General features: G+C 53.1%; 1 protein-coding gene across 1 annotated transcript in view; it reads left to right on the forward strand.

Annotated features, from left to right (window-relative positions):
• Nucleotides 1–6,000, forward strand: part of POU2F3 (POU class 2 homeobox 3) — a 73,644-nt gene that overhangs the window by 127 nt on the left and 67,517 nt on the right. The window lies entirely within an intron of this gene.

Here is a 6,000-nt window from a genome sequence, read left to right on the forward strand (position 1 = left end):
GCGAAGGGGGCGAAGGAGAGGGGCACCGTTCTTGGGGGGGTTGTCTGCTTCCCCAGCGACCAGGAGATGGCAGTGTGGGTAGCGGGTCACCCAGGGGCCGACGTTGTGGGTAGGTGGATGTTGGGGGACCCTGGAAAAGAATGGAGGTGGGGACTACGGGTGTAAGGGGTGGGAGGGCTTCTGAAGCCTCCAATCTGGAGAGTGGCAGATGTGTGGGACTTGGGCATGCTGAGCTGTTTTAGTCTGGCTGAAGTTCTGTTCACTGATCGCAATAGGGTGGCTCACTCACTCAGCCAGGGGTGTGGACCTGGGAGTGCACAAGTGAGGAAAATACTTGTATCCACATGTTCCGTGTTTTGTGTCTCGGTCCTTTATGTGAAGTGGAGGCAGAGTGGGCATTTGTAAGGTCTGGTGGGGGTGCGCTAGGAGAAGCGAGTGGGGCCTGGCAATTGCAGAGACACACCTGGGGCAGGTGCGATGTATTGATTAGGGCTTGTGGAAACATGTGTCCCTGTGTATCAGAGGTGAGTCTACTGTCCTCGTGTGTGTGTGTGGGGGGGTGGAGCAGACCCCACGTGTGAAGCGGTGCCTACCCACAGGCTCTGTGGGTATACTGGTGGTCCTACAGGTGCTTCCATTCCCGTGTCTCAGAGGGGCTGGTGAGAGGTCCACCCTCTGTGTTCCATGTCACATGGATTCAGATACAAAGCCCCCCTTTCTTCAGGGGAAGGAAGCTAGGGGATGCAAATGCTTTTCCAGGAGTCAGTTTCCCCTATGTGAATGGTGTGTGGGCATGGCGTGAACCGAAGCCCCTCCACTCACCCTGCTGATCCATCCTTCCACAGATGGGCTGGGGCAGGTGCTGCTAATCCTGAATGGTCACGTTTGGTGTTAGGGTGGGCCTTCTAGAGGTCTGAGGCTTTGAGTGGAGAACAGACTCAAGGTGTAGAAGGCTAAAACTGATTTGGCCATTTCAAACCAGCAGTTTGCCTCTCAGAGAGGGAGGGCGGCACCACATAACTTTTATTTAGGATTTCAGGGCTGTCGATGGGAATTTTGTACCTGCTCTCCTTTCTGGAGGAGTAGGGAGGAAGAGTGAGGAGAGGCAATTTTCCTGACCCACCCCAAAGAACAGAGCAGTCTGGAGGCTTTGGCCCTTCCTGGGTCCCACCAATCCTGAAAACAGGCAGCAGCAGGTGCATGAGGAGACCCAGGGTCCACAGTTCCCCAAACATGGTCCTGGCGGGGCTGAATGAAAGTCAGCCTCACAGAGAGATGTTGACTCTGCGTGGATCCCCAGGTGCCAGGACATGCCAGAAAGGGCCAGATGAGGCCAAAGGAAGCATCCAACTGGGTGTCATCCAATATCTGGAGAAAGTCTGTTTCCAGACTCTGTGGCACCAACATGGAGCTGGGCATTCCTGGGGGCTGTTCCCCTGCTCTCCCCACTTCACTTCCCATCAAGAAGGCCTAGGCTGGAATGGGAGCAAGACCTCAGAAAGGTGGGCCCTCAGTGGGAAGTTCTTTAGGGACAAGATCAGAGACTTCCTAGGGGTTTTCCACTTCATTGTCTCCTGGAGGCTCCCGCTCTAGAGGAAGTGGGAGGAGGTGGGACAGCTGGGACCCAGCAGGGAAATGCCTAGGGGCTAAGAGGATCTGGCAGAGAGGAGAGCTTTGAGAGGGCCAAGCCCCCCACACCCTAGCCTTGGAGGAAGCTCCAGGCTGACGCCTCCCTCACCATCTCCTGGTTCCAAATGCAAAAGGGGAGATTGAGCTAAACCCAAGATACGGTTCCCATCTACCTTGGGTGGGTTTCCTGACTCACTGGTCTACATTTACTTGCTGCCCCTCCCCAGCCCACTTCTTTAGTCGACCTGCACCACCCTGAGAGCTCTCTCAGTCTCGGCCCCTCAGTGGTGTCTGGTTCCCCTTTAGTGGCACCTCAGAGGGATCTCTCAGCTTGGGACTTTCTGTGGATCTCTCTGACTGGATCTCCATTCAAGGGTTTTCCTCGCTGGGTCTTCTCGGGCTTTTCAGTCTGAGGTCATCCTGTGGGGTCTTTCAGTGTGGGGTCTGAAGTGGAGGGTCCCTCTGTGGAGTGTCTCATTACAGGTCCCTCTCTAGGGTCTCTAGTCCAGGATCCTCTTGGTGGAAATTTGGTCTCTTCTGAGTCTTACCTCCTCCCCCCACCCCCCCGCTCCCAGTAATTCTGTGTCCTGCTGTTTCTTCACAAACAGCACTTTCTCTGTGAATTTCCAGTCCTGGGCCCCTGGGGACTCCTCCTCAACTGATTTTACTGGAACAGTTTGGGTGAGGAAAAGAGCACACAAAATAGGGCACGGGCTCACACCGAGTCCCGCACTCAGGTCCACGAGCTCTGTGGCCCCCGAGTCGGCCCATCTTTCCACTCAGATGACTTGGGTGCAAGGCATGATTCAGGTCGGCCTGGGGTCTGGCACTTTGTACTTTATAGAGCATTTCTCTCCAGGAGCATGAATCTCTCCAGGACCTGAGCAGGCATGAGGTCACCAGACACGGGGGCACCCCAGCCAAGATGTGGGGCGGCCTCCCTACTTCCCGGGTCAAAAACAGGCAAAGGGGTAGACAAGAGTCAGACAGACAGCTGGGGAGGGAAAGAAACAGAGGAAAACAGTGGGAATCTGGCCGGAGGGGAACACCTGGTTGGCCCCAGGGCATCTCTTTTTCTGTCTTTCTCCTCACTGTTGCCTATCAAGGTTGGGATCAAGTCTCACAGACTGATACCAGTTACAGCTCAGGAACACCATTTGGGTTGGAAGGTCTCATTGTGAGAGGAAGTGGCTTCATCTTAAAGAAGTGACAGAAGTCTATTCCAGGAGACAGTTGGACTCATGACTAGCTCAGAAGTAGGACTGGTGGGCCTCTTGGTTTCCTTCTGGTAGAAGTGCCCCCATTGATGAGCCTGTGAGGAAGAAGTCAGGAGGGAGCTCCAGTCCCTTCAGAGAGATGGAGATGGACAGTAGGAGAGAGAAGGGTAGGCTCTCTGCTTCCCCCAACCCCCGGCCCCGGCATAGCCTGGACCTGGGGGTTCAGCACAGTGTGGACACTCAGCCTGCAGCCCGGGGGAGACGCTTCCTCTCGGACTTTTCTCCTTCAGGCTCACACACACATCCTGTACGCAGATGTATGAAGAGGGGCTGCTCATGGGTCAGGCCAAGGCACAGGGAGGGCAAGGTCAGCAGGTCTTGCCCCAGCTTTAGAGTGTGATGGTGCCAGTGAGGCTGATGAGGGTCTGTGTCTGGTATCTGGGATCTTACACAGAGCAGCTAGGCCTCCCCAGGGAAGGGAGTGATGGCAAGGAGCCTACTCAGTCGCCTGCCTGCCCAGATAAGAGCTGAGAAGACTAGCCCCACCCCACACCTCCCTCACTCACCCCCGGCAAGTGCTGTCGGACAGGCAAAAGGCTACGGCGTCTTGGGGAGTTTCGGTGTTGGCCCATTTTTAGGCTGAGACCCAAGAGTTCGTCCCACCCATCAGCCTCAGCCTCCTACCCACAAGAACTGGTTCTCAGTGTCTTAGCATCCTGTGGGACTCATGAAGAGCTTCTATAGATCATCCCAGCCTGCCCCGCCATTCAGGCTCCAATCCCTGTCCAATCCCAAGGTGTCACCATGCCGATCCCATAATGGGTACATCAAAGGAGAAGCTGTCCTGGCAGAGTATGGGCCTTTGCCTCCTTCAAAAGTCATTTTTAGACATGATTAGGAGTACCTTTTAAGCTAATTCAAAGGCTGAGTGCGAGATGGCTTTTGGCTATATTTAAAGGCAATGCAGGGAAAGGGTGTCAGAAGGGAGTCTGGGTTACAGGCATGAAATTGTGGTTTAGCTAAACAGTCACCCTTCTTAAATATCAAGAATTTGAAATAAGTTGATTTGAGAATCTGGTCATCATCCCAGCCTTTACTGCTCTTAAACCCATACTGTCCCCATGAGCTCTTTCCCCATGAAGTCAGAATTTAGAGAATGCATATGGCTTCCCAGGTAAAAGACAAATTATGATAGCACTGAGACAGAAAACCAAAGCTATTTCTTGTTATGGGAGAAGAGCACTAACAGAGAAGCCTAAGTATGTGTTTAGTTCATTTTTCTATCGAGAGCTTACTTTGCGCCAGGAAATGAGCCAGGCGGTTTTCATTCAGTATTGTTTGCTCCTTAAAAGAACTCAGGAAGTATTGTTATTCCCAATTTTTAATTTTTTAATTTATTTTTTAAAAATATTTTATTTATTTGACAGAAAAAGCGAACACAAGCAGGGCAAGCAGCAGACAGAGGGAGAGGGAGAAGCAGGCTCCCCGCCGAGCAGGGAGCCCGATGCAGGGCTTGATCCCAGGACCGCGGGATCATGACCTGAGCCAAAGGCAGATGCTTAACCGACTGAGCCACCCAGGAGCCCCTCATTATTCCCAATTTTTAGATGAGAAAACTGAGGTTCAAATATGTGGCCAGGGTCCCCTGATAATTAGCCATAGCGCTGGGATTAAATCGAGGTCTGCTGGCCACCAAAACCAATGCTCTGAGGCCACTCTAGATGCTACTGAGGCCGCTTAGAAAACTGGGGGGCCAGTCTCTGCCTTTTTCCTCAGCACCGTTGAAGAATCCCTATGGGGGAAGCGGGAGCTGAGCAAATCTGTGTTAGGCCGTGCGTAGCTCCAGGGGTCGTACGAAGCAAAGCCCATTTCTCCATAGGAGCAGAAGGTGAGCAACAGCTGAAGCCCTTTGCAGATGTGTCCAGGTGACCCACACTAGTTCTGCATATTCACACATGACTGACTATACAGAAAGTTTCAAACTACAGCAGGAAGGACTTAGGTTAGGCTCAAGAAATGACTTCCTAAATGTAGCACAGTGGGACAGGTGGTGAGGTGTGGTTGCAAGGTCTCCCCTAGTGGTCTGTGACTGTGCGGGACATGGAGCTCCAAGTATTTACCTGGGAGTCGTCACTTCGGTGGGTCTCAGAAATATTCCTCAAACCACAGTGGCTCCCGTAGTCGCTTATTCCATCCTCTGCTTCTGGGGTGTTCTAAGAGCTGGAGAGCCTCTGAACCTCCGTCTCTGCCTTGCTTGGCATGGCAGTCACCCCTCCCGCACTGCAGTCACTACACCCCCAGGGGCCATAATTTAAATCTCTGCCAGAGCCACACACATCATTGCCCTAAAAAAAAAAAAGTAGGTTTCTCCCCGCTTTTCCCGCTTTTCCTGGGGCGGAGGTCCACCCTTTTCCCTCATCCTGATCATCTCCAGACCTCAGGCGTCCTGACTGCCAACTGCCTGATTACCTGATGCAAATTAAGACTGCATGCTTAACTGGGATTGGCTGGGGAGCCGGGTATGCAAATTGCCTCACCAAGACTTTATCTGGTTTGAAAGAGTTAAAGTGCTGCCCCAGAGAAGAGGATGGGGGTGGTGGTGGGGGGGTCAACACGATTTGAATAAAATATTCTTCTGTCTTTAACGGCTTCAGTATTTGGGTGGTTTAATAAGGAGAGGAGCTGAGAGAATGAGTTAGTTCAAAGTTGCCTCTTTGCTTCTCTGCTGATCCTGGAGGAGACTTAGGGACCTCTTAGGTGGTGGCAGCTGTCTGTTAGGGGTAAATGTTTAATTTATTGAAATGAAGCAGGGCAGCGAGGCCGGACCAGCAGCACTAGGGGGCTGAGACCGGGCCTGGTGTAGGTATTCTCTCTCTGCAGGGCACTGACCCGCCCACCATCCCTTTCTCCCTGAGCACGTTGAAGGAGTAGGAAAGAAGGTAAGGATCCCAGAGGAGAAAGATCTCCGGAGGGCCACACAGGAGCTAGGATTTGATCCCCAGACAGTGGGCTGACCACTGAGAACCAGACAGAGAACAAGGGCAGGAACTGGGCAAGAAAGGTGAGAAGGGCAAGCCTGGGTTCAAGGGTACTCTTACCTCCCAGGGTAGGGTTATTACGGGGCGGGGGGGGGGGGGGGGGGGGGGGGGGGGGG

The sequence above is a fragment of the Phoca vitulina genome, unplaced genomic scaffold, assembly GCF_004348235.1.
Source record: "Phoca vitulina isolate PV1807 unplaced genomic scaffold, GSC_HSeal_1.0 scaffold38, whole genome shotgun sequence".
Lineage (NCBI taxonomy): Eukaryota > Metazoa > Chordata > Mammalia > Carnivora > Phocidae > Phoca > Phoca vitulina.